This window comes from Podarcis erhardii, assembly GCF_964252035.2.
Source record: "Podarcis erhardii genome assembly, chromosome: 8".
Classification (NCBI taxonomy): Eukaryota; Metazoa; Chordata; class Lepidosauria; order Squamata; family Lacertidae; genus Podarcis; species Podarcis erhardii.
The window spans coordinates 58,637,303-58,651,417 of record NC_138499.1 but is presented as its reverse complement, the minus strand read 5'-3'; the positions used below and the strand labels follow the sequence as shown (position 1 = coordinate 58,651,417).

General features: G+C 41.9%; 1 protein-coding gene across 5 annotated transcripts in view; it reads right to left on the bottom strand.

Annotated features, from left to right (window-relative positions):
- KCNG2 (potassium voltage-gated channel modifier subfamily G member 2) overlaps nucleotides 1–7,531 on the bottom strand; it is a 53,046-nt gene extending 45,515 nt beyond the window's left edge. The window contains exon 1 of one of the 5 annotated variants that reach the window (XM_081873431.1): nucleotides 7,511–7,531. The gene's annotated coding sequence lies outside the window, so the exon portion shown is untranslated. Of the gene's footprint in view, nucleotides 1–5,103; nucleotides 5,125–5,339; nucleotides 5,489–5,557; nucleotides 5,714–6,055; nucleotides 6,398–7,510 lie in introns of those variants that run through there. The other 4 variants (XM_081873426.1, XM_081873428.1, XM_081873427.1 and 1 more) reach the window with 4 other exon arrangements.
- Between the last annotated feature and the right edge of the window lie 6,584 nt (nucleotides 7,532–14,115).

Here is a 14,115-nt window from a genome sequence, read left to right as displayed (position 1 = left end):
CTATCAAGTTGCTACAGGATGCAGATATAAATTCTGCAGTGCAAATACATAAATTCTGCAGATATCAATATTCTGTAGTGGATAATATAACATCTCTGTTTAGTTGCAAGCAGATATGTTTTACTTGTTATGGCAAGCAATATGTATACATTAGGATGCCCTACTCAGTACAGAAATATAAATCAGAAATCTAGAAACTTGATTTCAATCAGAACTTTAAACTGTCCCATTTTCTTTGGGATTTAAGTCAATAACTTAAACTCCCCTGATTTAAATCAATATAACTTGATACTAGTTTCCCATAAATCAACACTGAGAATGGCCACGATGACAGGGCAAGGACAGGCTCAATGAAAAGAATAATACAGGAAATAAAACAAAAGCAAACAAAATTGTTTTTCAAAGTACCCAATTGTCCTCCCATTCAGCAAACAGTAAACTGAGAGCAGATCCAGCCTGCCATCTGGATATTACTCTTATTATTTCCATCAGGCAGCTCTCATTAATTTTCTAAACCCATTATGTCATACTCAAACATTAAAGAGTGGGTTCCTTTCTCTTTGGGGCTGTCACCTTTTTAACCTGCACTCAATTTTCCAGTAAGAAGCAGCACACTCTAGATGCAGCAGAATCCTGTGTACTTCTACTCAGAAGTAAGCCCCACTTAAGTTCAATGGGACTTGCTGCTAGGTAAAGATGCACAGGACTATATTCTTAAGACTCCAGTCCTACACACACATATCTGGGACTCACCAATGAATAGACATGCCTAAAACTGCATTGGCAATTGCAAGCAATGATCTATTTTAAGACTGCATATATTTAAGCTAATTAATATTTAAGTTAATTAATGTGTGCAAAAAAAGCAGCAGGCTGAGACTCTTGAAGAGATTGCAGTTGGCTTCCTGAGTTCAACACCCTTCTGGAGGAGCCAGAAGGACAGAGCTACCACCTGACTGTTCAATCTTTTCTATTCTATATCTTGGTTAGGTTTGCAAATAACACTAATGTTAACAAACGCTAATGTTAATTAATGCAAGAATAATATTTTTCTCCTTTTTAATTTGCTGTGAGAGCTGTTGTAGCTGAAAAGCGACTATCCTCAACTGATGCTATAGGCACTAACCAATAATGTCCCCATTACTCCTACATTGCTCACTGAGGCAATGGGTGAGCCAACGAACAAAATTGCACCTTTGCAGGAGCTCAATACTGTGGGCTGGATGCTACGAAACTACAGACCTGATACAGGACAATGCTATCTGGAACGCACCACAAAAACTGCCAATTATTACATCTACCCCCACTCCAGGGGCCTCAAGAAACTACGCAATATAAGAAGACCCTGAGACAACACCCAAGGATGAACTGGGATTTTATGTCAGAACAATCCTACATCATCTAGCAATCCTCGTTTTCAGTGACCTTACTCCAAGATTATAGAATTACAGTCTAAATGCCCATCTTCAAATGTTATATGAGACACAAAGAAAATCTAATTCCTTGATCTTGCGTGAAAGTAATTCTTTCCCTCTCATCATTCCACTTACCTTGTAAATAGGGGCAGGGAACCTGTGGCCCTCCAGATGTTATCGGACTACAACTCCCATCATCGCTGACCATTGGCCATGTTGGCTGGGACTGATGGGAATGGGAGTCTTGAGGACAACAAGTTATCCACCCCCATTCTAAAGTATTGCTAACTTTTTTGGGGGGAGGGACAATACCACTGTGTTCCCGTTGCTGTTATATTTTAAATTATATTACATGTTTGTTTATTTGATGCAGTCTTTCAATCTTATATTTTACTGCATTCCAATTTTTAAGCCATATTCAGTTCTGAAAAATGAAAGGTTTACCTTTTTTAAAAAAAGTAATGAAAAGCTCATTCTTGAAACAAAACATATCAAGTGAGAATATTCTGTCTCAAGGTGTTGTGAGCTCCATGTTTTCTCATCTGAAATGTACTGGTATGAAAAAGAAAACTAATTGAAAAAAAAGCGCAAAAACACCTGAATAAAATTGTTTTTCCATTCCACATGATTAGGCACAGTGTGTGTAAATTCTGATGCATGTTCTCTCATTTCTGCTGTCATTCGTTGGCATTTCCACCAAATAAAATGCATTAACAGTGCAAGGGTAGACTACCAAAGGTAGCTGAACCACTGCAATCCAATGGACCTATCATCCTTGCAGGATGGAAGTGAGGTCAGGGGACCATCCTTTTCTGTTTATTGTGTGGATGCTGGTGGTGGGACTGTTAACAATTTTCCTCCCACTGGGAACAAGAGGGAAATAAAATATGCCAGTTCCTGGGCTGGCATAGTTTCATCTCTTGTTTGGTTCTGTGTTTTTCGATCCAAGCCTCCTCCTGGTGTGTCCTTAGAATACCCCAATGTAAGTAGAAAAAGACCCATGCATGTTTCTGCAGCGGTAGGTAGAGAACATCTAATATCGGGTCTCTCTCTCCAAACTTGGAGAAGAAGAAGCTTTCTATGGATGCTGGATCATCATATCAGGGGCTACAGGACTGCAGGATCTGGCTAAAATCCTGTATCCACATTCTGGGAGGAAGGCTCATTGAACTTAGCAGAGTTTCTTTTTGAGTAGACATGTACAGGATTGCTCTGTGAATTGTACTCAGGACTTTGTAGAATAATAATAAAATACATAAATGGAGAGCTAGTGTGGTGTCACCAGAAGTCTGAATGATCGCACATAAAGTGTTGGATCAGGCTGGGATCTGCTCAGCCACGAAGATCTCAGTGACACTTTGAGCAAGGCACCATGTTTCATCCTAACCTACAGTGGGAAAAGAAACATAAAATAAAATTATGCCCACTGGCCTGGGCTTCTTGGGAGAAAGAGGGAGATAACTGGGAATTTAAAAAATGAATAAATAAATTTTGAATAACTTTCCATAAAAGGAAAATGCCATTTGCCAATGGATCGACAACTGTGAAAATACATTGGCTGAGGTAATAAACAGATATTACCAAATGAAAGATGTTTTGTATCATAACATGGAAAACATTTCCCCCCATATACTACAGAAGGGGGTATATCTCTTTGTGAGATCTGACATACTCTACAAGCAAAGTCTGTTGAAACATCAAGGAGCGTGAAAATGGAGATGCAGGTACAAAGTCAAGATTGCTTGCTATAAAATGACTAGAAGAGGGCCTTGCGGGGAGGGGGGGGGGGATATGCATGAAAAACACTTGGAGAAACTCTTAGCGTAAAATGGTCCATGAAGTCAGATGGAAGTCAATTGCTTTCTCGCAGCTAATTTTAATCTCATCTCCGAAACTGAGTCTAGACTCATTTCCAGTTACACCATTGTCAAATCAGAATGTGTCATAAATGATTAAACAGGCAAACTTATGCCACAGTCCTTTACACCCTTACTTAGCCCTATGCACGTTACTTCTGAGTAGACCTGCATAGGACTGAGCAGCCAGGATCCTTTTTTTATGATAGTGGTATGAGTTTGGGATGAGGGGAGTAGGCTGTATGCTGGCAACCCTTCTAATCTCTGGATCCAGCAAGAGTTACAAGTGTTAAAATATAAGCAAGGATTGAAATTCCTGGTGAGGGTATATAGCCTAGGAAATAGGCCATTAACAAAGGAAGTGGCTCAGCACCAGAGGGCAAATAGGTGAGCCCCCTCCCTCCCTCAACTTGTTGGTAGTTAGAAAGACATAAGGCCAGAGTGGAGAATTGAGTGATAGGAGCTAGAAGCTAGAAGGGGGTGGGGACAACAAGCTGGGAAGCCAGAGAGATGTTTGATTTCTGTTTGAATCCAAGGCTGTGACTATGGGGGCAACAAGGCCCTCTTGGGGTGTTAATGCTGTGATCCTCCCCATCACAGGTTGTATATAAAGTGGTACCTCACGTTAATAACTTAATTCGTTCTGGAGGTCCGTTCTTAACCTGAAACTGTTCTTAACCTGAGGTACCACTTTAGCTAATGGGGCCTCCCACTGCCGCCACATGATTTCTGTTCTCATCCTGAAGTAAAGTTCTTAACCCGAGGTACTATTTCTGGGTTTAGTGGAGTCTGTAACCTGAAGCGTCTGCAACCCGAAGTGTCTGCAATCCGAGGTACCACTGTATGTGTAAATAAACCATGTATCATAAAGAGACCATCTCCACTGACCCTCATTCTGAAGGAAACATGATCCCTGTGTAAGCACCTAGAACTTGGAATATTGCACCACTCAAGAGTTTGGGGTGGCGTGCAACTATATATATATGCCATAATGACATTGCTTGCCTCTGCAGGTGGCAACCTCATGCAGGGAACAAATTCTGAGAAGCTGCTCTAAGACATAAACCAAGTTAAGGTCTCCCTTAACTTTACCTGGGCTTGACCAAGACAAAAAAAGGACTGTGTCTCATGTACACATACACCAATGTACAGAATAACTGAAACAAGTTTATCCTGAATATAAATAAGCAGCTGACTTTATGCTTTCAGCTCTTGAAAGATTAGCTCTTACCATTTACAAGGCTTTCTCAAACAAAACAAGTTCAAGTCCTCTTTGTCACTTAAATTTCAAATGAGACCTTAAACAATGGACACAAGGGAGCTAAACTACAAGCATTAGATTCCCGACAGAGATGAAATCTTAAATTATATTGTTACACACAGTACAGTGAACACAGTGCATGCAACCAGAAAGTATATTCTATAAATACTAAGCATAATATGCACAGTATTTTGGCATCTAGTTTTCAAGTGAAAACACCATAACCCCTTGTTGAAAAACATACTGAGCTCTTCCGTTCTAAGGATGACCGATTTCTCCTAAATTTGATAAAAGTGAAGTTTTATTCTTAAGAGTCACTTGGTTCATCCATGCTCATCCATACATTATAAAATGCAGAGGCAAATTCACTTTAGGAAAACAAAAAGGCACTTTGATGACAACCAAGCCCAATTATCTGAAAGCCAAAACAGTGATGATCAATTATAGCTTACACACATAGCGGTCTCATTCTAAAAATAAAACCCACTAATTTTTCATCATGCAACCGTGTGTTGTTTTTTTAATGCGTATCACACTTATAAATTATATGATACCATTTTAATTTATTTACCTATCACAGTTCCAGGAAAGCCTACTTTCATATGGGGGTAAAGTGGGTGCCATTTCCCATGCTGGCATCTACTAGTACCAGTAATTTATCTTATGGATGGAGGAGGTGATGAGAACCTGACAGCAGCTTGGCTCTGGGTCACAGAAACTACAAGTCACCACCCCGTCCCAAAGGAATTCAAGACCACCCTAAAGATACCATGCAAGACGCGACTATCTATTCTAAACCACACACACCTTGGTCCTGCCACTGAGCAGATTTTGAGTAAAGTGAGGTCTTTGGAGGGAAAAAAAGAGAAAGTAAGCAATCTCACTTTTTGGTTCTATTTTGTTTTATGCCCTTGTCTATTAAGCCAGAATGCAAAATATCAACTATAGCAGCTCCTGAAGTTTGCTTTCTTCCTGCCTAACGAGGAACGGAGGTCAGGCATTGAGAAGAAAGCAAGGAGACTCACTCGACTTATTACATGTGATGAACCATTAGGCTGATAACAGGCGATGCATCACAGCATTGCATTTCAGCAGGAATCGGAGGAGTTCAAGAGAGGAAAAATAGCAGAGAAAGTCCCTGCTAACGGCTTTACAATCTACGCCACCCAGTTCCTTGCACCCGGCAAGAAGGAAGGGAGCACTTGGGGGTTTTCTTAGAATCTTGGTAACCTAAAAAAAGCAGGAGGCGTTTAGATGCTGCAACTGGTTCTCTCTTTGAAATCAAGTTGGACCGGATCTCATGCACATAGCTAGCCCGTTTAGCTAAGCTACGGCACGATCCTCGCGCTTTAAGGCTGCAATGCTACGAGGTCTTCGCCGGGAACAAGCGGGACTTGCAGCCGAGGAATCACGCCGCAAGGCTCGGGCTGCGCGCGGAGCCCCTTTTTTAACGGATCTGGCCAATTCGCAGCTCCTACCCAAACTTCCCGCACGCCTCGGCGCCGGCTCCTTGGCTCGCTCACCTCCACTTTCCAGCAACTCTCCTGCTTAGCTGCGAAGCCGCTCGCCAAGCTCCGGCAGCAACCAAAAGCGGACTTTCCCCTCTCTCTCCTTTTGCCCCGCGGATGGATAGGAAGGAAGGGACGAGGCTGCGCGCTCCCCTGCCCAGGCTCCTCGCGACGCTTCAAGCCCCGGCAAGCTGCACCCTCTCGGCGGCGCGCTGCAGGTGCTTCCCCAATCCCGTCCGGGCACTAAGAGCAGGAAGCCGCCCTGCCGGCTCGGAGGAGGCAGCCCAGAAACGGGGCGGGAGAGCAGGACGCCGCCCCGCGCCCCCTCGCCTCAGGCGCCGCCTTCTGCGCGCACACTCGCTTGCCGCGAGAAGCCCCGCAGAGAAGGCCGTCGGGTGCAGGAGCGGCGCCTACGTCGCGCTTGCCGGAGGGGCGCCTCGCCGGGCATTGGCGCGCGTTTGGGCGGGCTGCGGAGGGCGCGAGCGCTGCGTGCGCCCCAGGAGGCCGGCGAGGGCGGGAAAGCGGGCGGCTCGCTCCTCCCGCGCGCCCCGAAGGGGCTTTTTTGGCGGTTCCCCCGCTGCTACGAAGTCCTAAGCAACGAGAAGGAAAGCGCCTCGTGAGCATAGCACTGGAGGGTCTCAACTTTTCTGGACGAGCACTCAACGTGTTGCAGATATTAAGCATAAGAAACGCTCCTCATTGTCCACACCCATAAAAATATTCAAACCTTTACTGGCAGAACTCACTGAAATAAAGCAGAAAACATCAAATGAAACGGGTCCCAAATATTCATACGATTTCCAGCATAGGCTTAGCATCTTACAAAATATGAAAATGATCCAAGCTGATCTAAAAGCAAAGCTCTCTCTCTCTCTCTCTCTCTCTCCCCACAGCCTGCATACCAGCCTCCAGACTGTTTACTCTCCCTTCAGGAGAGTTTCTTTTACACATTCATTGAGTTTGGGAGAAAAGACACTTCACAATGGGAGATTTTGCAACCCAGTACTTCTCACATGATCTCAGGTTACAACACTCACATGTTAGCTACCAGAGAAACAACCATCAGTTAGTTAATCATTAACCTAAGGAGATTTCAAAGTGCTCTCCTCGCTTTCAATATAGCCCCATGGGGGGGACGGGGGACATGTTGAACCTTTCCCCCAAAATACATTTAGTCATTTTTCATTTCTGTGTCAATTAAACCATTATACAGGACTTAACGTGTGCCCAAATAAAGAAAAGCAGCCACAACATGACCATATACCTTCGCCCTGCCACATCGAACAGGAAGCCATGACCAATTTCCTTCAACCTCTTTTTTCAACCTGACCACGATCCTGTAGCTTTTTGTTTTAACACCTGAGCCTGACAGGCCCCACCCATCCCCAATGCAGCAAGTAGTTCTACAGGTCTGCAGATTTTAAATAGACTTTTCTTTCATAAGAGACTGAATAAAACAATTAGTCTCACTTGATGCCGTTATGTTCTCGCCTTCGTGTCACAAGCGTGGTGGCCCCAGGCTCTGCAGCTCTCTCGACTGCTTTCCCACCACTCTCAAAGTTATACAACATACCTGGAGAGTTCGTGCTGCTGTGAGACACATTCCTCTGAGAGTTCAAGCGGTTGCAGGGCATTATCTAACATGCAAGAGACTGGGTCTGCGTGTTTTTCAATCGTTTATGAAATGCTAAGTAGGTGCCTATGACCTTTCGAGGTATTACAATTGGCATTCCAGTTCTAGCTAAAAGGAGTCAGCTTTTTATACCATTCAACAGGAACAACTCCCCCCGTTGCTCTGGTGAACCATATCCATTAGCTCGTCCATTTGTGCGATTTCTCAAACCTTGAAAAGCCTTTCTATAATGTAGGGATGAATCACATTTCCTGCCAACACAATTTTTGCAGCCACGTTAGTAATAACTTGCAAAATTACTTACAAGTTATTACCTTCAACATACAGTAATTAAAATCAGTACGGAAACATCAAATTTCAGCAGTATTTATTCCCACTGTCTGGCTTTTAAAAATCTTCTCTTTCTCCTGTATCTCAGCCTGTTCTTGATGATACCATAAGGGCTGCTTATTGTTCTCAGGTTTGGAATCTTACCTCCTTTTGCCCATAGTCTTGTCAAGCAAGTCTTGCTGTTTTCAGTTGGTAAATATATTGAGAATTTCCTCTCTTTATTCTAGAGCCACTACTGCAAGTTTAGTTCAATTTCTTGTTATTTCCTTCACTGCTTATTAGAACATTTTACATTTGGGTCTTGCTGTTTCTACTCTTAAGCCACTGTCTTAAAATGCTCTTGCTTGGTTGATATTTTCTGCTGCTCATTCAAATATTTATACTCTCCTCTCCTCTGAACTCCCTTGGTAATTCATCTCCAGTTTAAGCTGCTTCTACCTACTGCCTACCATACTGCTCTATATCACAGGTGGGGAAGCTTCATTTTATGTGGCCTTATTCTTCCATCTCATCAGAGTTGATGAGAGTTTACTTTATCCCCAGTGTTATGGCTTGGGGAAAATAAGTTTCCTCTCCACACACATACCATCTGACTGAGAACAAATGGATACCATCTGACTGAGAACAAATGGATAGCATTGCGTATGTGCTGTCTGTACTAAAGAAAGGAATTACTTTTACTGTATGCTTCCTAGAATAGTTGCTGTAATAAACTTTCGTACAGTGGTACCTCATGTTAAGTACTTAATTCGTTCCGGAGGTCCGTTCTTAACCTGAAACTGTTCTTAACCTGAAGCACCACTTTAGCTAATGGGGCCTCCTGCTGCTGCACGATTTCTGTTCTCATCCTGAAGCAAAGTTCTTAACCTGAGGTACTATTTCTGGGTTAGCGGAGTCTGTAACTTGAGGCGTATGTAACCTGAAGCGTATGTAACCCGAGGTACCACTGTACTTCCAAACCCCTTCTGTGTATATATTTGAGAGTAACCATCAAACTCATTAGGACTTACTTCTAAGTAGACTGCAAAACCTGAGGTAGCCATGGTGAAATTTGAATCCTGTTAGTCTTTATTTTGAATTAGGTATATCCAAGTAGCCTCTGTCTGCCAGCATGCAGACCCTTGGCAGCAAAAATATTGCCCACTCCTGCTCTTTATCTTTAAGCCCAGACTCTTTATATGTAACAATCTTCTAGCTAAGTCTAAGATTGCTGTATTTCCTCTCCTTTTATCCCTTTTCCCTTGCTGCTTTCTAGCCCTGGAATGTCCTTGCAGCCCTGAGAGGCATCAGATTCTATTCCTCTTTTTAATTTTTTTTACCTCTGAGTACCTCAGGAAACGTCCACCTCATGAGAAGGGAAGACTCCCTGGAAAAGACCCTGATGTTGGGAAAGATGGAGGGCACATGGAGAAGGGGACGACAGAGGACGAATGGTTGGATAGTGTTCTCGAAGCTACTAGCCTGAGTTTGACTAAACTGCGGGAGGCAGTGGAAGACAGGAGTGCCTGGCGTGCTCTGGTCCATGGGGTCACGAAGAGTCGGACACGACTAAACGACTAAACAACACCTCAGGAAACAGGGACATGGGTGGTGCTGTGGGTTAAATCACAGTGCCTAGGACTTGCCGATCAGAAGGTTGGCGGTTCGAATCCCCGCGACGGGGTGAGCTCCTCTTGCTCGGTCCCTGCTCCTGCCCACCTAGCAGTTCAAAAGCACGTCAAAGTACAAGTAGATGAATAGGTACCGCTCTGGCGGGAAGGTAAATGGCATTTCCGTGCGCTGCTCTGGTTCACCAGAAGCAGCTTAGCCATGCTGATCACATGACCCAGAAGCTGTACACCGGCTCTCTTGGCCAATAAAGCGGGATGAGTGCCGCAACCCCAGAGTCGGTCACGACTGGACCTAATGGTCAGGGGTCCCTTTGCCTTTACCTCAGGAAACATCTGTTCATCCGGCCTTTCCCCAATTGACCTTCCTTTTTCCTCCTTAAAGTGTCTTACTTTTACTTTTAGACTGTAACCCTGCAGGTGGAGGCTTCTTTTTTTAAAAAAAAAAAAATGCAGCACAATTTTAGGTAATAAATACATAAATAGCAGTCACATTAACCACTTGAAACCATCATATTTGTATCAAAGAACACCTACACAAAACAGAATAAAAGCCTGCCTGTCAAGCATTACATTTCTAGCACATAAAAGTATCTAATCCAAATATTTGATTTAACTTTGCAGGTGTCATATATCATCTATAAGGTAATCTGAACTAAGTCGCCTTCAAAGAAGAGCGAAATGAGAAAGTTTAACTGATAGGACTTAAGTGAATATTCTCTCAGATCTTATCCAGAATAGTGGCACCTTAGTTGAGAAACTTGTGTATCACTGTAATAAAGAACATATGGAAAGTTAAATATGAATGCCTTTTTGGTCCCATCTCCAAGATTATTTATTTCATTTATACCCCATTTTTCCTCCAACGAACCCAAGAAAGCATTCATGGTTCTCCTACCCCATTCTATGCTCAAAAAAACCCTGTAAAGCAGATTCTCACCAGGCTGAGAACTGGTGAACGCTGAGCATTGTGGTTAGATGGCGATCTGAACTCAGGTCTTTCTGATTCTAGACTGACATTTCAACAACTGCACCACATTGACACCTTCTGATCAAGTGCCAATAAAAAAATAATGCAACCAGTGACGGCACCAAAAAAGCTGCAAAATAAGCAGCGGATAAAGATAGATAAGATAGAACTCAAACCATGGCTTGAAATATTTTTTAAAAGTGGGAGAATAATAGACTCTTTGCCTGGCATTAAAATGACAGCAATGTAGTTACCAGGAAAACCCTGCTGGGGAGAGGATTACAAATTATGTGTGCCACCTCTGAAAATGCTCTCTTTCGGCTCACTTCAGAGGGTAAGGGGATCTGGAGGAAGGCCAGCACAAGCCATTTCGCTGTCTTAGGCAAAGGGCAAGCTGTCGCCAGCGGATGAGCAAACTGAAGCCACATGCAACACCACCAGCAGGCACAGACACTCATAGGCGCCACAACTCGGCTCCCACTGCAGACAAGGGAGCATAGAATCACAGAACAACAGAATCGTACAGGTGGAAGGGACTCCAAAGGGTCATCTAGTCCAACTCCCTGCGATGCAGGAATCTCAACTTGTGGTTCCCCATCCAATTTAAAACCCAAGCTGGACTCTGCTTAACGTTGCAAATGTGCTAGTTGTTTTATTGCTGCGCCCGTCAGTGAATCTGAGCAGCTTGTTATGCAAGCATATACTGGTTTGGATTTTGAAGGTAAAATGTTTGGCTAGCAATTTACCCATATTACAGCTGAACTACTTTTGCACTTTGAGGCATACATTTTTAACATACGGTATATTCAGTTACTTACATTCCATTACACTTTATGAAGTAGTAGGCATACAAACACTTAAATCCATTGAACAAGTGAATCTTTCCCAAATGTTTATTGTGTCAGGTTTTTTTTATTTATTATCTATACAATCAAAAACCCTATCTATACAGCCATTTTTGCATTTCCACACGTTCTCATATTTGCATTTGGCCATGTGGAGGAAACTACATTTTAAGTTGGAACTGTACATTATGTAATTGCAGTTCCCACTGCTAAGGAAAGAAGCCACCATTTGGTTTTTTAAACACCTTGACTTTTAAGCCATGGGAACCACTGGAGAGAACTTGCTTACTGGAGATTAATAAAACTACAGCAAACATTATTCCATTTCACCAGACATCAGAACGGAGTCCTTCTGTTGCTACTGTGGTCATAAATGCAACCACAGGAGAGACAGAAACTTGTCTCGAATCTTCCCATTTCTTTGCAACTGTGAAAGGTATAGAAATCCAGGCTATTTTTACTCCAATCATAGTGGCATATTTTTTCTTACTGTCATACACAGTAGATTTATATTTTCAGGAATCATTAAGAGACGGGTTGCCACACAGCAAATAACATATTGAAGTATGTTATAGCTATCACAATCACTTGTCCTTATCCGATAAACACAAGAATCAAATACTCAACAACCCAGAAATAAGAAGATGAATGTTCAGTTTGGTAAACTAAAACCATACCAAATATATTTTAGCCTGTGCTTCACTTAAAGTATTCAGTCATGGCAACATTCTGAGGCTTCTTTGTGCATTTGGTGTAGTTGAATTTTCATGTTGAATTGCTATGGGAGGAAAAGAACTATTGCTCAAAACTAAAAGTGCTGTTTAAACTCAGGTATTACATATTAATGAAAAAAACATTTGTCATAATTTAGAGACTAGCGGATGGCTCTTAACCAATTCCCCTCCTCTTAGGTTGTCCCACAACAGACTAAATCTACCATTCAAGACAGATTAATTTTTCTGGTATGTGGCTGCAACTCTTAGACTGAGTTTACTAATAATACAGAGGTGTGAGAACCTTGCTTCAGATCCAAAACATGGAACAACAGTTGGCTGGTTTAGGATCTGACCTTTAACAATTTTTAAGTGAACAGTGTTAGGATAGAGAGCACAAGCATGTTCAGGTAGATGAAACATACTTTCCTACCTCACAGAGTTCTTGCATATTTGCTTCTGTAATGTTTATCCCCTATAATGTCCATACACATGCACTTTCCCTGTAATTCTTACTCAGAATTCAAGCAGTAAATGAGGAAGTGAAATCATTTCTTTTATATTATTTGTGCATTTTCCAGTTTATTTTTTACATACGTTCATCATCTTATCATAGTCTTGTATGGACTTCCCAACCTATCCATCATTGACATCCTATTTCACATTCTTTATTTTGCTGAGGAAAACTGAATTTGGTAAGGGCCCTAGCCAACTCTGTATTTGAGGGGACAGAACTAGGGCCTCAACTGAATCTTTCCATATTTTCTCTTTCATGTCACTTCCCTGATATGTTTAAACTACTGCTGGACTATCTGGTAGTATAGACATTGGCATCAACAAAAAAATTATTATGAGAGAAATCAGACACTCTAGAGTGGCAAGAATACTTCCATGGACATTTCTAGAATGTAAAGTCTTTAAAGTTTAATATGAAAGTGACCAGAGGGAGGCATCATCTTCAATCTTGCTTCCAGTGTCTTAACTAATTTATAACTTAGAATGTAATGTTTAGGACCTCCTGTCAGCATTATTCTGTTGCACACATCATTACTAAGCCTAGGGATTTTTAAGGGACTCCTTCAGATCAGGATACTCAAGGTCATCCTGTATTTCATGAAGCCTCACTCTGCTTCCAAAATTCCACCTGTGTACATTTCACAGTACACAACAGACATCCAGAGACAGCAAAATTTTTGACTATGTTATTTGCTGCAAGCAAGGCAACTGACTTATTTATATTATTAATACACTGCAGGACACCAAACAATACAACATCTTTCCTGCATTTGATCTTCATTTCAACATCAGATGCAATCACTCAGTTTATACTTATCTGAATAAACCTGGAATTTTTTATTTTTCTCCTTTGCAATGTCTGCTTCTGATTTCCACACATAAATACCTGTAGAGCAGCAGGTTGCCTTTATAATGATCATAACAGAACATTCCAAAACTACCTTCAGAGCAGTGGCAACAGATTAGAGAAGGAGACATTTAAATCAGTAAAAGAGAGAGATGAAATACAAGCCTTATGCATAACTCAGTTTGCTCAAAATAATTGTCCTGTTGGAAGACTCTCATTTCAGAGGTCTCTGAGAATATGTCTGACACTAGATGGCTGGGACAGCACTTCAAAAACTATGTTTAACATTATCTTCAACCTACTAGCAAAATCTTTCTCAGTTAAGGTCTAATAACATTAATTAAAATCAAAATCACAGATGAAATAAAGGTCTGCAAGCCCTTGGCAATGCATATAATATAAATACTGTACAGATGTTCATTATAATAACAAGGTTTACTTCTCTACTCTCCAAGCATAGCTAGTGATTGAACAAAATAGTCAGTTTCAGCACTTCTACTTTCAAACAGCACCTAGACCGTTTTTTTTACATTACTTGGAAATTAATATATTTCAGTGAATGCCTAGGAAATACCTGATCATGCAGCTACCTTGCTGAGAGTCACTGCATGATA